Source organism: Ranitomeya imitator, chromosome 5 (genome assembly GCF_032444005.1).
Source record: "Ranitomeya imitator isolate aRanImi1 chromosome 5, aRanImi1.pri, whole genome shotgun sequence".
In the NCBI taxonomy this organism is placed as follows: domain Eukaryota; kingdom Metazoa; phylum Chordata; class Amphibia; order Anura; family Dendrobatidae; genus Ranitomeya; species Ranitomeya imitator.
In genome coordinates this window covers 611,203,414-611,225,682 of record NC_091286.1, presented here as the reverse complement: position 1 = coordinate 611,225,682, position 22,269 = coordinate 611,203,414, and positions in this window count along the sequence as shown.

Genomic DNA, 22,269 nt, shown 5'->3' with positions numbered 1-22,269 from the left:
TGCTTTTGTTGCTGTTTTTTCTGTCCAGCTTGTCTATTCGTTTTTGCTGGAAGCTCTGAGACGCAAAGGGTGTACCGCCGTGCCGTTAGTTCGGCACGGTGGGTCTTTTTGCCCCCTTTGCGTGGTTTTTTGCTTTAGGGTTTTTTGTAGACTGCAAAGTTCTCTTTGCTATCCTCACTCTATCTAGAATATCGGGCCTCACTTTGCTGAATCTATTTCATCCCTACGTTTTGTCTTTTCATCTTGCTAACAGTCATTATATGTGGGGGGCTGCCTTTTCCTTTGGGGTATTTCTCTGAGGCAAGTCAGGCTTGTTTTTCTATCTTCAGGCTAGTCAGCTCTTCAGGCTGTGCCGAGTTGCATAGGTAGTGTCAGGCGCAATCCACAGCTGCCTTTAGTTGTGTTTAGGATAGGTTCAGGTATTGCGGTCTACAGAGATTCCACGTCTCAGAGCTCGTTCTATTGTTTTTGGGTTATTGTCAGATCACTGTATGTGCTCTGATTACTGGCACACTGTGTTACTGGATTGCCTTCATAACAGTACAAGGAGCCCCACTAATGATTCTCAATAGAGGGAAAAAAGAAGTTCTGACATCATTTTTTTTTCTCAGCTCTGTGTTCAGTTTTTTTTTCCCCTAGACATTAGGGTGCTTCAGGACACAGCTGTGGACATGGATATTCAGGCTCTGTGCTCTTCAATGGATAATCTCGTTATAAATGTACAAAAGATTCAAGATACAATTGATCAGAAATCTATGCTAGAACCAAGAATTCCTATTCCTGATTTGTTTTTTGGTGATAGAACTAAGTTTCTGAGCTTCAAAAATAATTGTAAGCTATATCTGGCCTTGAAACCTCATTCTTCTGGTAATTCAGTTCAACAGGTTTTGATTATTATTTCTTTTTTGCGCGGCGACCCTCAGGACTGGGCATTTTCTCTTGCGCCAGGAGACCCTGCATTGAGTGGTGTCGATGCGTTTTTCCTGGCGCTCGGATTGCTGTACGATGAGCCTAATTCAGTGGATCAGGCTGAGAAAAATTTGCTGGCTTTGTGCCAGGGTCAGGATGATATAGAAGTATATTGTCAGAAATTTAGGAAGTGGTCAGTACTCACTCTGTGGAATGAATCTGCGCTGGCAGCTTTGTTCAGAAAGGGTCTCTCTGAGGCTCTTAAGGATGTCATGGTGGGTTTTCCTATGACTGCTGGTTTGAATGAGTCTATGTCTTTGGCCATTCAGATCAGTCGTCGCTTGCGCGAGCGTAAATCTGTGCACCATCTGGCGGTATTGTCTGAGATTAAACCTGAGCCTATGCAGTGCGATAGGACTATGACCAGAGTTGAATGGCAAGAACACAGACGTCTGAATGGGCTGTGTTTCTACTGTGGTGATTCCACTCATGCTATTTCTGATTGTCCTAAGCGCACTAAGCGGTTCGATAGGTCTGCCGTCATTGGTACTGTACAGTCCAAATTCCTTCTGTCCATTACCTTGATATACTCTTTCAAACAATAGAAAGACAGCGCTCCATCCAGGTGTAAAGTCCAAACAAATGAGTTTATTGAGCCATCAAACAGCAACGTTTCGACCCAGAGGGTCTTTGTCATGCTTGACAAAGGCCCTCTGGGTCGAAACGTTGCTGTTTGATGGCTCAATAAACTCATTTGTTTGGACTTTACACCTGGATGGAGCGCTGTCTTTCTATTGTTTGAATCTTCTGTGGTCCTGGTGGGTTCCCTGGACCTGGACGGGCGCTCCAGGCTGTGAGTGCTGTCGGTCATTTCTTTTTCTTGATATGCTCTTTGTCATCGTATTCTGTCATGGCGTTTGTGGATTCAGGCGCTGCCCTGAATCTGATGGATTTGGATTATGCTAAACGTTGTGGGTTTTTCTTGGAGCCTTTGCGGTGTCCTATTCCGTTGAGAGGAATTGATGCTACACCTTTGGCCAAGAATAAACCTCAGTACTGGGCCCAGCTGACCATGTGCATGGCTCCTGCACATCAGGAAGTTATTCGCTTTCTGGTGCTACATAATCTGCATGATGTGGTCGTGTTGGGGTTGCCATGGCTACAAACCCATAATCCAGTATTGGATTGGAACTCTATGTCGGTATCCAGCTGGGGTTGTCAGGGGGTACATGGTGATGTTCCATTTTTGTCTATTTCGTCATCCACTCCTTCTGAGGTCCCAGAGTTCTTGTCTGATTATCAGGATGTATTTGAAGAGCCCAAGTCCGATGCCCTACCTCCGCATAGGGATTGTGATTGTGCTATCAATTTGATTCCTGGTAGTAAATTCCCTAAAGGTCGTTTATTTAATTTATCCGTGCCTGAACACACCGCTATGCGCAGTTATGTGAAGGAATCCCTGGAGAAGGGACATATTCGCCCATCGTCATCACCACTGGGAGCAGGGTTCTTTTTTGTAGCCAAGAAGGATGGTTCGCTGAGACCGTGTATTGATTACCGCCTTCTTAATAAGATCACTGTTAAGTTTCAGTATCCCTTGCCATTGTTATCTGACTTGTTTGCTCGGATTAAGGGGGCTAGTTGGTTCACTAAGATAGATCTTCGTGGTGCGTATAATCTGGTGAGAATCAGGCAAGGAGATGAATGGAAAACGGCATTTAATACGCCCGAGGGTCATTTTGAGTATCTCTTGATGCCGTTCGGACTTGCCAATGCTCCATCTGTTTTTCAGTCTTTTATGCATGACATCTTCCGTGAGTATCTGGATAAATTCCTGATTGTTTACTTGGATGACATTTTGATCTTCTCGGATGATTGGGAGTCTCATGTGAAGCAGGTCAGAATGGTTTTCCGGGTCCTGCGTGCTAATTCTTTGTTCGTGAAGGGATCAAAGTGTCTCTTCGGTGTGCAGAAAGTTTCATTTTTGGGGTTCATCTTTTCCCCTTCTACTATCGAGATGGATCCGGTTAAGGTCCAAGCCATCCAGGATTGGACTCAGCCGACATCTCTGAAAAGTCTGCAAAAGTTCCTGGGCTTTGCTAATTTTTATCGTCGCTTCATCTGTAATTTTTCTAGCATTGCCAAACCATTGACCGATTTGACCAAGAAGGGTGCTGATTTGGTTAATTGGTCTTCTGCTGCCGTGGAAGCTTTTCAGGAGTTGAAGCGTCGTTTTTGTTCTGCCCCTGTGTTGTGTCAACCAGATGTTTCTCTTCCGTTCCAGGTCGAGGTTGATGCTTCTGAGATTGGAGCAGGGGCGGTTTTGTCACAGAGAGGTTCTGGTTGCTCAGTGTTGAAACTATGTGCTTTCTTTTCCAGGAAGTTTTCTGCTGCTGAGCGTAATTATGATGTGGGCAACCAGAGGCGTAGCTAGAGCTTTTGCCGCCCGGGGCTGTTCCCGAGTTTGGCGCCCCCCCCCCCCCCCCCCCCGGCTCAATACACACAAAGGATACCAAAAACGGTTTTCCTGTTTTGTAGAACTTAAACTGGGCCTAATGGTGTCACCCCCACATGCCACACCTGTGACTTAATACCACCACACCATGACCAGGCCACATAGTGACCGAATAATACTACATACAAGGGACAAATACCACAACACCATTTCCAGACCACATATTACCACCACATAGTGACTGAATACTACAATACTGATCAGTAATAAAAAAAAAACACAATACTATCACCATAAGTGCCAGTATTCACAGGAGATCTGTACTTAGTATGCAGTGTCTGTGTAGAGGTAATACAGAGATCACTGGTGACATTATACACAGGACCTCTATATAGTATACAGTGTATAGTGTCAGTGTATAGGTAACACTGACTCACCAGTGACGTCTCTAGGTGAAGTCCTTCATCTTTCATCCAGCACAGACCGCCATCATTCCTTCCAGCCAGGACTCGTTTCTGCAGGAAATAACACAGTTATCTCGAGCTCCGCTTGCAGAACACATTACTTAATTTTTCACAACTTCTACATTACATCACATGAAGAAAAAAAGGTGATATAGTGTCACTCTGCACAGTAACAGGACCGCCCCCCCATTTAAAACAGTACACTCAAAAAATAAAATAAATACATCACTGCAGTAATAATATCCCTTAATTAGCCCCTATGGTAATAATATTCCCCACCCTGGCCCCGTTTCTCATTCCTGGCTCCAGCCATATGTTCTCGCATCCTGCCCTCATGAGTATCCATTCTACCCCATATGATCTCCCCATCCTGCCCCACCAGCCTCCATCGTATCCGTCCTGCCCCATGATCCAATCCTGCCCCGTGTCTCCAATCATGCCCCGTATCTACATTCTGCCCATGCCTCAAGTCCTGCCCCCAGTGTGTCCAGCATATTACCCCCATGTTGTCCAGCAATCTGCCCCAGTGTGTCCAGCATATTACCCCCATGTTGTCCAGCAATCTGCCCCAGTGTGTCCAGCATATTACCCCCAGTGTGTCCAGCAATCTGCCCCAGTATGTCCAGCACTGCCCCCAGTGTGTCCAGCAATCTGCCCCAGTGTCCAGCCTTTCCCCAGTGTGTCCAGCAGTCTGCCCCAGTGTGTCCAGCATATTACCCCCAGTGTCCAGCATTGCCCCAGTGTGTCCAGCATATTACCCCCAGTGTGTCCAGCAATCTGCCCCAGTGTCCAGCATTGCCCCAGTGTGTCCAGAAGTCTGCCCCAGGGTCTCCAGCATTGCCTCAATGTGTCCAGAAATCTGCCCCAGGGTCTCCAGTATTGCCCCAGTGTGTCCAGCAATCTGCCCCATGGTCTCCTGTATTGCCCCAGTGTGTCCAGCATTCTGCCCCATGGTCTCCAGTATTGCCCCGGTGTATCCAGCAATCTGCCCCATGGTCTCCTGTATTGCCCCAGTGTGTCCAGCATTCTGCCCCATGGTCTCCAGTATTGCCCCGGTGTGTCCAGCAATCTGCCCCATGGTCTCCAGTATTGCTCCAGTATGTCCAGAAGTCTGCCCAGGGTCTCCAGCATTGCCTCAATGTGTCCTGAAATCTGCCCCATGGTCTCCAGTATTCAGTGTGCCCAGCAATCTGCCCCATAGTCTCCTGTATTGCCCCAGTGTGTCCAGCATTCTGCCCCATGGTCTCCAGTATTTCCCCAGTGTGTCCAGCATTCTGCCCCATGGTCTCCAGTATTGCCCCAGTGTGTCCAGCAATCTGCCCCATGGTCTCCTGTATTGCCCCAGTGTGTCCAGCATTCTGCCACATGGTCTCCTGTATTGCCCCAGTGTGTCCAGCATTCTGCCCCATGGTCTCCAGTATTGCCCCAGAGTGTCCAGCAATCTGCCCCATGGTCTCCTGTATTGCCCCAGTGTGTCCAGCAATCTGCCCCATGGTCTCCAGTATTGCCCCAGTGTGTCCAGCAATCTGCCCCATAGTCTCCTGTATTGCCCCAGTGTGTCCAGCAATCTGCCCCATGGTCTCATGTATTGCCCCAGTGTGTCCAGCAATCTGCCCCATGGTCTCATGTATTGCCCCAGTGTGTCCAGCAATCTGCCCCATGGTCTCCAGCATTGCCCCAGCCCCAGACAGTCAGACATAAAGAAAAAAAAAAAAAAGTAAAATCCTCACCTCTCCCGTTCCTAGCGCAGGTCCGGTGCAGTCAGCGTCTCTCCGGCTCTGCGACGCTCAGGACAGAGAGGCAGGGCGGCGCGCACAGTAGTGACGTCATCGCGCCCTCTGCTCTGAGACGTCGCAGAGTCAGAGGACGGTGTAGCTGCCGGCGCCGCAGGAACCAGGAGAGGTGAGTATAGAGCGGGGGGCGGGGTCCGGTGGTGGGGGGAGCTGGCCCTGGTCGTGGCGGCGGACGGCGCCGCCCGAAGATTTAAAGGGGCGTCTTTTTTTTTTTTTTTCTTCTGCAGCGCCGGCCGCCCCCCGCATTGTGGCGCCCGGGGCGGACCGCCCCCCCCGCACCCCCCTTCCTACGCCACTGTGGGCAACCGAGAGTTGCTGGCCATGAAGTGGGCATTCGAGGAGTGGCGTCATTGGCTTGAAGGAGCTAAGCATCGCGTGGTGGTATTGACTGATCATAAGAACCTTACTTATCTCGAGTCTGCCAAGCGCTTGAATCCTAGACAGGCCCGTTGGTCGTTATTTTTTGCTCGCTTCGATTTTGTGATTTCGTACCTTCCGAGCTCTAAAAATGTGAAGGCGGATGCTCTGTCTAGGAGTTTTGTGCCCGACTCTCCGGGTTTATCTGAGCCGGCGAGTATCCTCAAGGAAGGAGTCATTGTGTCTGCCATCTCCCCTGATTTGCGGCGAGTGTTGCAAAAATTTCAGGCTAATAAACCTGATCGTTGTCCGGCCGAGAAACTGTTCGTCCCTGATAGGTGGACTAGTAAAGTTATCTCTGAACTTCATTGTTCGGTGTTGGCTGGTCATCCAGGAATCTTTGGTACCAGAGAGTTAGTGGCTAGATCCTTCTGGTGGCCATCTCTGTCACGGGATGTACGTACTTTTGTGCAGTCCTGTGGGATTTGTGCTAGGGCTAAGCCCTGCTGTTCACGTGCCAGTGGGTTGCTTTTGCCCTTGCCGGTCCCGAAGAGGCCTTGGACACATATTTCGATGGATTTCATTTCTGACCTTCCCGTTTCTCAAAAGATGTCAGTCATTTGGGTGGTCTGTGATCGCTTTTCTAAAATGGTCCATCTGGTGCCCTTGGTTAAATTGCCTTCCTCCTCTGATTTGGTGCCTTTGTTCTTCCAGCATGTGGTTCGTTTGCATGGCATTCCTGAGAATATTGTTTCTGACAGAGGTTCCCAGTTTGTTTCAAGGTTCTGGCGAGCCTTTTGTGGTAGGATGGGCATTGACCTATCTTTTTCCTCGGCTTTCCATCCTCAGACTAATGGCCAGACCGAACGAACCAATCAGACCTTGGAAACATATCTGAGATGTTTTGTTTCTGCAGACCAGGATGATTGGGTGTCCTTTTTGCCGTTGGCTGAGTTCGCCCTTAATAATCGGGCCAGCTCGGCTACCTTGGTCTCTCCATTTTTCTGCAATTCTGGGTTCCATCCTCGTTTCTCTTCAGGACAGGTTGAGTCTTTGGACTGTCCTGGTGTGGATTCTGTGGTGGACAGGTTGCAGCAGATCTGGACTCAGGTAGTGGACAATTTGACCTTGTCCCAGGAGAAGGCTCAACTTTTCGCTAATCGCAGACGCCGTGTGGGTCCCCGACTTCGTGTTGGGGATCTGGTTTGGTTATCTTCTCGTCATATTCCTATGAAGGTTTCCTCTCCTAAATTTAAACCTCGTTTTATTGGTCCGTATAGGATTTCTGAGATTCTCAATCCTGTGTCCTTTCGTCTGACCCTCCCGGACTCCTTTTCCATATATAATGTATTCCATAGGTCGTCGTTGCGGAGATACGTGGCACCTATGGTTCCATCTGTTGAGCCTCCTGCCCCTGTTTTGGTGGAGGGGGAATTGGAGTATATTGTGGAGAAAATTTTGGATTCTCGTGTCTCTAGACGGAAACTCCATTATCTGGTTAAATGGAAGGGTTATGCTCAGGAAGACAATTCCTGGGTTTTTGCCTCTGATGTCCATGCTCCAGATCTTGTTCGTGCCTTTCATGTGGCTCATCCTGGTCGGCCTGGGGGCTCTGGTGAGGGTTCGGTGACCCCTCCTCAAGGGGGGGGTACTGTTGTGAATTCTGTGGCTGAATTCACTCCTGTGGTCACAAGTGGTACTGCAGCTTCTGGGCTTCCTCCCTCAGGTGTTCTGGTGAGCTCGTTGGCTGCCTTGTTATTTAACTCCACCTGATTCTGTCTTCCTTGCTCCTTGTCAATGTTCCAGTGTTGGATCTGAGCTTCTGGATCTTTCCTGTGGCCTGCTGCTCTGCTTAGATAAGTGCTTCTTTGCTTTTGTTGCTGTTTTTTCTGTCCAGCTTGTCTATTCGTTTTTGCTGGAAGCTCTGAGACGCAAAGGGTGTACCGCCGTGCCGTTAGTTCGGCACGGTGGGTCTTTTTGCCCCCTTTGCGTGGTTTTTTGCTTTAGGGTTTTTTGTAGACTGCAAAGTTCTCTTTGCTATCCTCGCTCTATCTAGAATATCGGGCCTCACTTTGCTGAATCTATTTCATCCCTACGTTTTGTCTTTTCATCTTGCTAACAGTCATTATATGTGGGGGGCTGCCTTTTCCTTTGGGGTATTTCTCTGAGGCAAGTCAGGCTTGTTTTTCTATCTTCAGGCTAGTCAGCTCCTCTCCCCTCTCCGCACACGGCAGCAGGTTGGTACTCTCTATGTGTACCCTTTCATCAGGAGTATGTAGGCAGACTATAGGCTGTATCTACTTCACTATATGGGACTTTCCCTTGATATTTGATTCGTACCCTTAGCCTTAGTATTGTGGATGCCACATAATATACATCAAGCCCTTATTATGCACCTTATGGATAGCAATTAAATATACTATCTCCTGCATCAGGCACTTTACTTGATATCCTTATGCATACTGGGTATCTCCCTGCATTGGCACTTTATCTGAGAGCAATTATTATATGTTCTATATTCTATTGATATCAGTGTAACTGTTCATAATTTTGGAATAGGTCTCTTGATTATCTTTTGGCTCTATTTGTGTGTCATTTGTTCCGTGTGTGGTACTAGTGTCGCCTCTTTTATTTTGCTTCATTGCATCCCATTACTTGGTTTTTACCTATGCATTTTTCTGTATTCTAGTTATATGGTTCTTTAATAAAGTGTTATATTTTAGCTCTTAGTGTCCATTTTTCTTTTGGGTTTCTAGTCAGCTCCTCAGGCTGTGCCGAGTTGCATAGGTAGTGTCAGGCGCAATCCACAGCTGCCTTTAGTTGTGTTTATGATAGGTTCAGGTATTGCGGTCTACAGAGATTCCACGTCTCAGAGCTCGTTCTATTGTTTTTGGGTTATTGTCAGATCACTGTATGTGCTCTGATTACTGGCACACTGTGTTACTGGATTGCCTTCATAACAGCTGGGCAATATACTACGTGACTGGGCAATATACTACGTGGCTGGGCAATATACTACGTAGCTGGGCAATATAGTACGTGACTGGGCAATATACTATGTGGGCTGTGCAATATACTACGTGGCTCTGTGCTGTATACTATGTCGCTGGGCAATATACTACGTCGCTGGGCAATATACTATAAGGACATGCATATTCTAGAATACCCAATGCATTAGAATCGGGCCACCATCTAGTAATAAATATACTGTATCACATACTTTATCACATAACTGCCCACTCCCACTGCCAGCACCAGAGAATCCTCACAGGGCACATGATGTGAGGATTCACATATAGTAACTTTAGACTTGTAGCTTAAGATCGAACAGTCTTTTTAACGATGGGCCCGTACTCATGGGCCACTGCTGTGTAATTGCACCCCAGGCTACAATTTGCCAGCCAGCCCCTGGAGGCTGGTGCTATGCAAGCTGGTGATTTGGGTGTGGCTGACACTTTATAATAGGGATTAGGGGGCATATTCCTATAGATGACTTTGAAAAGCTGATGGTGTTAAAAAAAACGCTCAAAAGACTGAACCTGTGTACAAGTGCAGACGCTCATTCTTTTAGTATTTAATTAGCGCTTTTTAAAGCATTTTACAGAGTACATCTGCCTTCTTAAATAGATGTCATGTGCACAGACTCAGTGTGTGACATCAGTAAGGGGCACGACCACGAAAAGTGCCTAGGGCAGCATGAAGGCCAAATACGGCCCTGCTCACTACATTATTCAATATAATTTGATTATTAAAAAAAACAGCAGCAACAAAAGATGTAAAAAAAATCTGCAATGACACTGAGATAGATAGATAGATAGATAGATAGATAGACGAGCACACCCGAGATACGCTGATAACACCCGAGCATGATCCGATAAGATGCTATCCAAGCACTTTGCTCATCGTTAGTGCCCACTCTTAAGGGGTCCGAAGCTGCTGCCTCGGCCCACAATGTCCTGAATGCACGTTAAATCATGTCAGATGCAAAGTATTATTTCACAAGGTGGCCTGGCTACAGGAGTAGCCCACGGTAAATCTGCCACATAGGGCGTCTCATCAAGCCAGGCCTGACATATAATAACACAGCACACTCAGACCGGGTCGCGGTTAGCAGTGGGGTACCACAGGGGTCAGTATTGGGCCCTCTTCTTTTTTACATATTTATTAATGACCTTGTAGGGGGCATTCAGAGTAGAATTTCAATATTTGCAGATGACACTAAACTCTGCAGGGTAATCAATACAGGGGAGGACAATTTTATATTACAGGATGATTTATGTAAACTAGAAGCTTGGGCTGATAAATGGCAAATGAGCTTTAATGGGGATACATGTAAGGTCATGCACTTGGGTAGAAGTAATAAGATGTATAACTATGTGCTTAATTCTAAAACTCTGGGAAAAACCATCAATGAAAAAGACCTGGGTGTATGGGTGGATGACAAACTCATATTCAGTGGCCAGTGTCAGGCAGCTGCTACAAAGGCAAATAAAATAATGGGATGCATTAAAAGAGGCATAGATGCTCATGAGGAGAACATAATTTTACCCTGAGGAAGAAGGGCGTTTACCCTTCGAAACGCGTTGGTTAGTCTTTTGGTCCCAGCTAGGCTCCATAGGCCTGTGACGTCACACGCTGACAATCAGCAGCGGCCATCTTTGTTTCCTAGTGCAACCAGGGACGCCTCCGGCCGGGACGTTCCCTGGCTCTGCACTTACTAGCGGTACTGTGCTCCGGTATCGCCCGAGCATACATCAGCGTGCCCACCCTCCGGTCACCACCTGTTCACCTGCTGCGCTCTCCTATTCGCCACAGTCACATGTGTTGGTGCCGCAGACCTCCCTTGCATCCACTAGGAACAGCCGGGCGTCCTTCCATATTCAGCATACGGTAAGAGCCATACTTCAATACTGGTATCACAGCCGCCGTGCCTGCTTATATTATTCCTATTGGAGTAGTGAGGGTTGTTATATGCCTAGTGCGCACCTATTGGTATTGGTATTGTTAGGAGGGCAGTCTGTTGTCCTGCAGTGCACCTAGCACACTATTTGTAGTGGATCATTGTAGTTGTTGTATTTCACTGCTGCACTCAGGTTACTGCACCCCTGCTAGTAGGGGTAAGTCACCTGTATCCCCTAAGCGCGGTTCCTGTTTTTAGCATAATTTTACCTCTATACAAGTCACTAGTTCGACCACACTTAGAATACTGTGCACAGTTCTGGTCTCCAGTGTACAAGAAAGACATAGCTGAACTAGAGCGGGTGCAGAGAAGAGCGACCAAGGTAATTAGAGGACTGGGGGGTCTGCAATACCAAGATAGGTTATTACACTTGGGGCTATTTAGTTTGGAAAAACGAAGACTAAGGGGTGATCTTATTTTAATGTATAAATATATGAGGGGACAGTACAAAGACCTTTCTGATGATCTTTTTAATCATAGACCTGAGACAGGGACAAGGGGGCATCATCTGCGTCTGGAGGAAAGAAGGTTTAAGCATAATAACAGACGCAGATTCTTAACTGTAAGAGCAGTGAGACTATGGAACTCTCTGCTGTATGATGTTGTAATGAGTGATTCATTACTTAAATTTAAGAGGGGACTGGATACCTTTCTTGAAAAGTATAAATGTTACGGGTTATATATACTAGATTCCTTGATAGGGCGTTGCTCCAGGGAACTAGTCTGATTGCCGTATGTGGAGTCGGGAAGGAATTTTTTTCCCCAAGGTGGAGCTTACTATTCGCCACATGGGTTTTTTTTGCCTTCCTCTGGATCAACATGTTAGGGCATGTTAGGTTAGGCTATGGGTTGAACTAGATGGACTTAAAGTCTTCATTCACTCCTTCAACCTTAATAACTATGTTAAAGGGACACTGTCACCTGAATTTGGAGGGAACAATCTTCAGCCATGGAGGCGGGGTTTTGGGGTTTTTGATTCACCCTTTCCTTACCCGCTGGCTGCATGCTGGCTGCAATATTGGATTGAAGTTCATTCTCTGTCCTCCATAGTATATGCCTTCACAAGGTAATCTTGCCTTGCGCAGCCGTGTACTATGGAGGACAGAGAATGAACTTCAATCCAATATTGCAGCCAGCATGCAGCCAGCGGGTAAGGAAAGGGTGAATCAAAAACCCCAAAACCCCGCCTCCATGGCTGAAGATTGTTCCCTCCAAATTCAGGTGAAAGTGTCCCTTTAATATATATATATATACACACATATATACACACACACACACATGTACCTACAGAGAAACATGGTTTACTGTACATACACTGTAGCCTGTTTGATACGTTATGCACACAATATTACACATTGTGTATACCATATACACAGTCATGCACACTACACGCTATTATGTACACTATATATAAGTTATATACCCACTTCCATACACCATACTCATACTATTATAAACTCTATATACATTGACATATGCTACATACTGTATACAGACAGATATAATCACCTTCGCTGTAGTCGGTCTTCAGAAGCAGTCGGGGTTCTTCACACACCTGCCTGCCCCTAAAACAGCAGTCATGAGTGGTCAGCAGGATATTGGGACACAGCAAAGCAGGGTGAGAACTGAGCAGCTTCCTGTCGCTGCCTCTGCACACAGCTGCCATGACTGCAGCGACCCATAGAAATTATTCTCCCACAAAGTGACGCCACACAAGGATATTTCAAATATAACTCTTTTATTTCTATTTATAAAATAACTTGCTAATATCAACTTCAATTTTTTTCTCTTTTGGCTTAATAATTAAGGTCGCAGCTTAAAACCGGCACAAATTTGCCAACCAATCGGGTGTAGGGAGATTGACTGCCTTCCGGACTCCCGGTGCAGGTATCATCACCACCATCATATCCACCCATTCCGCCGCTGTGACTGAAAAGAAAACCAAACACAAGGGAGGGAGGGAGGGAGGGAGACAGGTCCGGGTCCGAGTGAGGGGATCCGGAAAGGCAGGGAGAACGCGCCCACCCCTTTTTTGAATGGGGCCCCGCCCCACGAAAGCCCAGCCCACAGGAGAACAGCGATGTCACCCCGTGGGAGACCGGGTAAGAGCCATGTCGAGGCCCTGCAGTCAGGGGACAGCGGGAATACCGCAGTGTCCCGCAGCCCGTCCTCCCTCTCCCTCTGTCCCGACTGCCTGTCTAGTGATGGCCGGAGAGGACGGGACACGGCTTATACACAGCAGCTGTGGGGCAGGGGCACTGCTGTCATGGAGATGGGGACCCTGTGGACTGTGGAGCGGGCTCCTTCCTGTGCCCCATACTGCAGTGCCGACAGCTGCACACTGCTGAGTCCAGTCTCACAAGGAGCAGCATCAGTCTGTGATCGCGCCACCTGCTGGACATAATGATGTTTTCTCTCAGAGAAGCCATGCGATGATTACTGAGGCTTCCAGACACTGGGCTTGGACACAGAGGTTACCTGTACAGGGACAGCTCAGGAAGTCCACAAAATGAGTGTCCACCATGAACCTGTCCACCATGAACCTGTCCACTAGGGCCTGGTGTGAAAACATGGCAAGGCAGACACCTGTCGATCATCAAGTGTCAGCCAATCACAGGTGTGCACATAAAGCGGAGTCTGTGACTGGCTGACGGGGTGAGGCACAGGTGTCACAGCAGCGCTGTATAAGGGGCCCCTATCCAGTCTCTCCCATTATATTGACTGTGGCTAATGTCTTCACTAAGCACAATTATCCACCCACTGGGCAGTCACTTACTGTACAGATGATCATGACAGGGGTCCAAAAAGCCCCCCCCCCCTCACCTGCAGTATGTATGGAGGCTGATACTCAAAGTGCAGGGCAGCCCCGGCTCTGGCTGGAGTGCTCAGTCAGAAGGCTTAGGGTATGTGCCCACGCTGCGGATTTTCCTGCGGATTTTTCTGCAGCGGATTTGGAAAATCCACAGTGCAAAACCACTGCGGTTTTCACTGCGGATTTTCTTGCGGTTTGTTCTGCGGATTCTTCTGTGGGTTTTCACCAGCACTTTCCTATTGGTGCTGGTTGAAATCCGCTGCGGAATCTGCACAAACAATTGACATGCTGCGGAAAATAATCTGCAGCGTTTCCGTGCGGCATTTTCCACAGCATGTGCACAGCGTTTTTTTTCCTTAGGTTTACATGGTACTGTAAACTTTGGGAAAACTGCTGCGGATCCGCAAAATCCGCAGCGTGTGCACACAACCTTACAGATATCACAAAACTGACCGCCATATCCAAACACGAATAAGGTCTGAACAGGTGCTTACCTAGAGTAACCAACTCAAATACAATCAAACAAATAAGGCAGCACTCTGTAGCGCTATAACATGCAAACATGCCCTTCCAGAGACGCAGGACCTAATGCCAATCCTCTATGAGGCTATGTGCACACGTTGCAGATTTTTATGCAGATCCGCAGTGTAGTGCACAAGCAATGTTAGTTAATTGGAAATTGAGAATTGTTGTGCACATGCTGCGGAAAAACGTGCGGATTCGCACCATTTTATTTTCTGCAGCATGTCAATTCTTTTTGCGGAACTGCAGCGTTTCTGCACTCATTGACTTCCATTGTGTAAGGCAAAACCACAGGTTTAAAAAAGATCTGCAGATTTGCTGCAGAGGTGCCTGCGAGAAACGCTGCAGATCGGGAGGGGCAAGAGTGTGTGGGCAGATACTGTGTGTGCAGAGAAGATGTGCATGTCTGTGTGCGGGTGTTTGTGTGTGTGTGTGTGTGTGTTCGTGGATCTGCGGGGCTGTGTGTGTGTGTGTAGGCAGGCATCGTCCAATGGGACTACTAGTCCCATCCAGCTATGCCTGCTACAGTGATAGCTAGCCGGATGATGGGACAGTAGTAGTCCCATCATCCGGCTACTGTGTTTAAGTGTAAAAAAAAACACATACAGACATACAGTACATACAACATACAGTACAAACTCACCAATCACCTAGTCACCGAAGCCCTCGATCACCTGTAAAAAAAAAAATAAAAATAATAAACCAACACTGACCACTCTCCAGGGGCTCCGGGATACAATAATCTATCTATAGATCTATCCATCTATTATCTATCTATCATCTATCTATTATCTATCTATCATCTATCCATTGATATATCTATCTATTATTATTATATTAGATTATTATATATTATTATTATTCGCAACCTGCCCTACCCTCTCCTAGTGTTTCATCACCCATCCCCTGCAGACTGTGAGCCCTCGCGGGCAGGGTCATCCCTCCTTATGTACCCGTGTGCCTGTTATCTGCTCATGTTTAATGTATTTGTCTATATTTGCCTCGTATTCACATGTAAAGCGCCGTGGAATAAATGGTGCTATAAAAATGTATAATAATAATAATCTATTATCTATCTATAGATCTGTCTATCCTATCTATCTATCTATCTATCTATCTATCTATCTATCTATCTATCTATCTATCTATCTATCTATCTATCATCTATCTATCTATCTATCTCTCTGTGTGTGTAAACATTATTCTTCAATGGAGTATGTAAATGAAGAGGTTGAACAAGAAATGACATCAAAATTCTTTTTTTTTTGTTAAATAATAGATCCTTATTTAGCTTACAAAAACGCATACAAATCCGCATCAAAAACACATCAAATCTGCACAGATTTTTACCTGCGTTTTCTGCCAAGAGATGCAGAACCTGCGCAGAAAGTTCCACAGGCAAATCTGCAGCATGTGTATATAATGAGAAACCAAGTACACGACAAAGATATGCATAGCAAGGATCATGTCAATCAATGATATACCCGTGAAATTGCCATGCCACCAAGACTAGTATAAAACTAGGGGTAAGTCGCTATAAACTACAGAACAAAAAAGATGTGGGTCAATGAAGACCCAAAAAAAACGACCAAAAACCCAAATAAATATATGTAAACATCAACTTTATTAAAGTACAAAAATGTATATATATATATATATATATAAAAAGACACGTAATACAAATGAACAGATGAGGCTCAGTACCACAGGGTGTATGAGGACACCACTGAAAGAGCATGCAGGAGCGCACGGAGCCGGGATCAAAATCTACTCTATACAAGTGCACGGTGGACTATAATGTCCATACCACTATGTTGGAAAATATTACTATCATTATGCATCCACATAGACACTACCACGGCCCAATAACATACTTAGCATAAATGAATCAACATTACCTAAAACAGGGCAAGTAGGTAGATCAGATCCAGGGTCCGTGTGCCAGGGGGTTATATTCCCCCTGAGGAAGGTTTATCACCGAAACGTGCGTTGGGGAGGGCGCACGGACCCTGGATCTGATCTACCTACTTGCCCTGTTTTAGGTAATGTTGATTCATTTATGCTAAGTATGTTATTGGGCCGTGGTAGTGTCTATGTGGATGCATAATGATAGTAATATTTTCCAACATAGTGGTATGGACATTATAGTCCACCGTGCACTTGTATAGAGTAGATTTTGATCCCGGCTCCGTGCGCTCCTGCATGCTCTTTCAGTGGTGTCCTCATACACCCTGTAGTACTGAGCCTCATCTGTTCCTTTGTATTACGTGTCTTTTTATATATATATACATTTTTGTACTTTAATAAAGTTGATGTTTACATATATTTATTTGGGTTTTTGGTCGTTTTTTTGGGTCTTCATTGACCCACATCTTTTTTGCATTTTAGCATGTGGATATACCCTTAAGCTATGTGCACACGTTGCGGATTTTGATAAGTATCCGAAAACGCGCGGATTTGCAGCGTTTTATTTTCCGCAGCATGTCAATTCTTTTTGCGGATCTGCAGCATTTCTGCACCTATTGACTACCATTGTGTCAGGCAAATCCTCAACAAAACCATATGTTTAAAAAAGATCTGCGAATTTGCTGTGGATGTACATGTGAGAAACGCTGCAGATCGAAAGGTGGAAGAGTGTGTGGCCGGAGTGTGGCCGGAGACAGTGTGTGTGGGCGGAGACGATGTGTGTGGGTGGAGACGGTGTTTGACAGTGGGAAGAGAGAGGCTATGTGCCGGAATTGGCGCATTTTAGATATGCACCTTTTCTGGGGCGGCTGTGTGCTAGTGTTTGTAGCCGAGGGGGCAATATCCATGGATCCTTCCTGGGCTATAAATATCAGCCTGCAGCTGTCTGCATAGCCTTTTCTGGCTAATTATTATAGGGGGACCCCATGTCGTTTTTTTGGGGGTCCCCCTATTTTAATAGCCAGTAAAGGCTAAATATACAGCTGCAGGCTGAGATTCATAGCCTGGGAAGATCCATTAGTATTAACCCCTTCCTAGGCTATAAACATCTTCCCCCAGTCGCTAGCTTTCCCTCTCTAGTGCAGAAAATTGCGTGGGAGTCCACGCCATTTTTGTATTTCAATTTTTTTTTTAAATTAAACAGGCACTGACGCCTGTACTCGGGCCGGAGTGTGTGGCTGCATGTATTTCTATGCAGCTGAACGCTCCGGTCCCAAGTGCCGGCGGCAGTGCCGGGTATTGGGGTGCGAGACTCGTGTGACTTTCTCGCAAGTGTGACCTCGGCCTAACACAGATTTTGTGTGTGTGTGTGTGTGTGTGTGTCTTTATTTAACTCTTTATGTACCATTTTATTATGTTTATTACTAAACATCGGGCTTGGTATTATCTATCGATAGATTATCGATAGATATATCTATCTATATTTCTATCTATCTCTCTATCTATAGATAGATATATCTATATAAAAAAAACACCATGAGGGTATGTGCACACGATGCGGATTTTGCTGCGGATCCGCAGCGTTTCCGCAGCTGCGGATCCGCAGCAGTTTCCCATGAGTTTACAGTACAATGTAAGGGTATGTGTCCACGTTCAGGATTGCATCAGGATTTGGTCAGGATTTTATGTCAGTATTTGTAAGCCAAAACCAGGAGTGGAACAATTAGAGGAAAAGTATAATAGAAACATATGCACCACTTCTGCATTTATCACCCACTCCTGGTTTTGGCTTACAAATACTAACATAAAATCCTGACCAAATCCTGATGCAATCCTGAACGTGGACACATACCCTAAACCTATGGGAAACAAAAAACGCTGTGCCCATGCTGCGAAAAAAAACGCGCGGAAACGCAGTGTTTTATTTTTCGCAGCATGTCAATTCTTTGTGCGGAATCCACAGCGTTTTTACATCTGCTCCAATAGAAAACTGCAGATGTAAATCCGCAGCGGAATCCGCAATAGAAAACGCGATAAATCCGCAGGAAAAACTGCAGCTGTTTTGCCCTGCGGATTTATCAAATCCGCTGCGGAAAAATCCGCAGTGGACCATTCTACGTGTGCACATACCCTAAGAGAAAAACCTCCACTATTCTTGACAAAAAAACACCAGTACACAGGCAGAGATGCTTACCTGTCCAAGTCCTCCAAAACAATTGCACTATACAAAAAAACTGACCAGCACCTCCTAAGTGTGAACATGTACAAACTGCCACACTGCATTATACAGAAAAAAGAAAGCACAGCAGCACCATGTATAAGTTTACGCCATGTGAAAACACAGAAAAAACATTACAAACATATATAGATAAATAGATAATAGATAGGTAGATAGATAGATGATAGATCTATAGATAGATAGATAGACAGACAGAAAGACAGATAGATAGATAGATAGATAGATAGATAGATAGATAGATAGATAGATACTGTAGCTAGATCGATCTATCTATAGATCTATGTATCCATCTATCTATAGATCTATCATCTATCTACCTATCTGTGTGTGTAAACATTATTGTTCAATGGAGTATGTAAATGAAGAGGTTGGACAAGAAATGACATCACAATTCTTTTTTTTGTGTTAAATAATAGATCTTTATTTAGCTTGCAAAAACACATACAAATCCACATGAAAAAAAACGCATTAAAACCTGCATCAAAAACGCACAGATTTTTACCTGCGTTTTCTGCCAAGAGATGCAGAATCTGCACAGAAAATTCCACAGGCAAATTTGCAAAGTGTGCACCTCAGCCGTTTTTAAATGCAGCAGGATCCTACCCCTTCATACAGATATTAGATAGACACAAAGAGTGATGCCCAATGGTATTATATAGAGTTAGCAAATAAATTCACTATTTTTGTATAAACAAATGATCAATGAAATACTGTTATGTGTAGGAAATTAAGTGGAAACCACTTACGGTATATAGTGAAACTCTTCTGTGCTCCAAACAAGATAAAAACCAAAAACCACCAAGGCAGAGAATGTGCAATAAAAGATATATCTTTATTTAGAATTACTTTGACAATAGAACAACATATAGATAATGTGCACATATCAAGATATGCATAAAAAATAATAATTTTGAGCACCATGCACATGCCACTTTAATATATACACTGTTTTGCATTGTTGATTATTGCACTTGCACTTGATCCTCTGTGCCTCTTACATATAATGCTCATTGCAGTACACAGTGTGCACAATTTATGTCTTTTTAAACATATGTGTGTACATACCTATATATTTTTCAGTTCATTTGCACTGTGAGGATATATGGGATCTCTTGTAAATTTTGTATATTATACACTTTTTTATAATTTGTGTAACACACTGATGTGATGAGTTTTTTTAAATTTTCACTGGGATGAATATATAAATATTTGCAAAATTTTTAATTTCCCTTTTAGCACAGACACATAGTATATGGAACAGCCCACAGAGTATATAGCACAGCCACGTAGTATAGAGCACAGCCCACGGAGTGTATAACAGCCCACATAGCATATAACACAGCTCAAGTAGTATATAAAAGCCCACGCACGTAGTGTATAACACAGGCCATGTAGTGTATAACACAGGCCACGTAGTGTATAGCACAGCCCATGTAGTACATTGCACAGCCCAAGTAGTACATTGCACAGCCCACGTAGTACATTGCACAGCCCAAGTAGTACATTGCACAGCCCACGCAGTATATAGCAGAGCCCACGCAGTATATTGCACAGCCCGCATAGTATATTGCACAGCCCGCGTAGTATATTGCACAGCCCGCGTAGTATATTGCACAGCCCGCGTAGTATATTGCCCAGCGCGCGTAGTATATTGCCCAGCCCGCGTATTATATTGCACAGCCCGCGTAGTATATTGCCCAGCCCACTGTTGTCAATTCTGTTATCGAACTCCCCCCTGTGGTCATGAATGGTACTTCAGCGAGTTCTGTCCATGGACTCCCTCTGGTGGCTGTGAGTGGAGCTGCTGCTTCTGAGGTTCCTTCCACAGGTGACTTAGTTTATTCTTTGGCTGGCTGTTCTATTTCACTCCACTCAGATCGTTACTCCATGCCAGCTGTCAATGTTCTTGTACTGGCTCAGTTCGCTCCTGGATCTTTCTGGTGACCTGTCTACTCCAGCAGAAGCTAAGTCCCTGCTAGTTAATTATTTGTTCATTGTTTTCTTGTCCAGCTTGCTATCATGATTTTGCCTTGCTAGCTGGAAGCTCTGCGATGCAGAGTGGCACCTCCGCACCGTGAGTCGGTGCGGAGGTCTTTTTGCACACTCTGTGTGGTCTTTTGTAGTTTTTTATGCTGACCGCAAAGTTTCCTTTCCTATCCTCAGTCTGTTTAGTAAGTCTGGCCTCCCTTTGCTGAAACCTGTTTCATTTCTGTGTTTGTGACTTGGCTGTGAAGAGGCGTCTAGGTAGAGTTAGGTACGCTCCATGGCTATTTCTAGTGTGTGATAGGATTAGGGGTTGCGGTCAGCAGAGCTCCCACTTCCCAGAGCTTGTCCTTGTTAGTTTAACCATCAGGTCATTTCGGGTGCTCCTAACCACCAGGTCCATAACAGTACAGCTGGCCCAAAGTGTTAATGCATCTCAATAGAGGGATAAGAGAAGTTCTGAGACCATTTTTTTTCTCTGCAGTGTTTTTTGTCTTTCTTTTCCCCTAAACCTCTGGGTGGTTCAGGACACAGGTGTAGCTATGGACATTCAAGGTCTGTCCTCTTGTGTGGATCATCTCACTGCACGGGTACAAAACATTCAAGATTTTGTGGTTCAGAATCCGATGTTAGAGCCTAGAATTCCGATTCCTGATTTGTTTTCTGGGGATAGATCTAAGTTCCTGAATTTCAAAAATAATTGTAAACTGTTTCTTGCTTTGAAACCCCACTCCTCTGGTGACCCCGTTCAACAAGTAAAAATCATTATTTCTTTGTTGCGTGGCGACCCTCAAGACTGGGCATTTTCCCTTGCGCCAGGAGATCCTGCATTGCGTGATGTAGATGCATTTATTCTGGCGCTTTATGATGAACCAAATTCAGTGGATCAGGCAGAGAAAATCTTGCTGGCTTTGTGTCAGGGTCAGGATGAAGCGGAGGTATATTGTCAGAAGTTTAGAAAGTGGTCTGTGCTTACTCAGTGGAATGAGTGTGCCCTGGCGGCAATTTTCAGAAAGGGTCTTTCTGAAGCCCTTAAGGATGTCATGGTGGGATTTCCCACGCCTGCTGGTCTGAATGAGTCTATGTCCTTGGCCATTCAGATCGATCGGCGCTTGCGTGAGCGCAAAGCTGTGCACCATTTGGCGGTATTCTCTGAGCATAGGCCTGAGCCTATGCAATGTGATAGGACTTTGACCAGAGCTGAACGGCAAGAACACAGACGTCGGAATGGGCTGTGTTTTTACTGTCGTGATTCCACTCATGCTATCTCCGATTGTCCTAAGCGCACTAAGCGGTTCGCTAGGTCTGCCACTATTGGTACGGTACAGTCTAAATTTGTTTTGTCCGTTATTCTGATTTGCTCTTTGTCGTGCTATTCTGTTATGGCATTTGTGGATTCAGGCGCTGCCCTGAATTTGATGGACTTGGAGTTTGCCAGGCGCTGTTGGTTTTTTTTGGAGCCCTTGCAGTATCCTATTCCATTGAGAGGAATTGATGCTATGCCTTTGGCCAAGAATAAGCCTCAGTACTGGACTCAATTGACCATGTGCATGGCTCCTGCACATCAGAAGGATATTCGCTATTTGGTGTTGCATAATCTGCATGATGTGGTCGTTTTGGGGTTGCCATGGCTACAGGTCCATAATCCAGTATTGGATTGGAAATCTATGTCTGTGTCCAGCTGGGGTTGTCAAGGGTACATGGTGATGTTCTATTGCTGTCAATTTCGCCTTCCACTCCTTCTGAAGTCCCTGAGTTTTTGTCGGATTACCGGGATGTATTTGATGAGCCCAAATCCAGTGCCCTACCTCCTCATAGGGATTGCGATTGTGCTATTAATTTGATTCCTGGTAGTAAGTTTCCTAAGGGC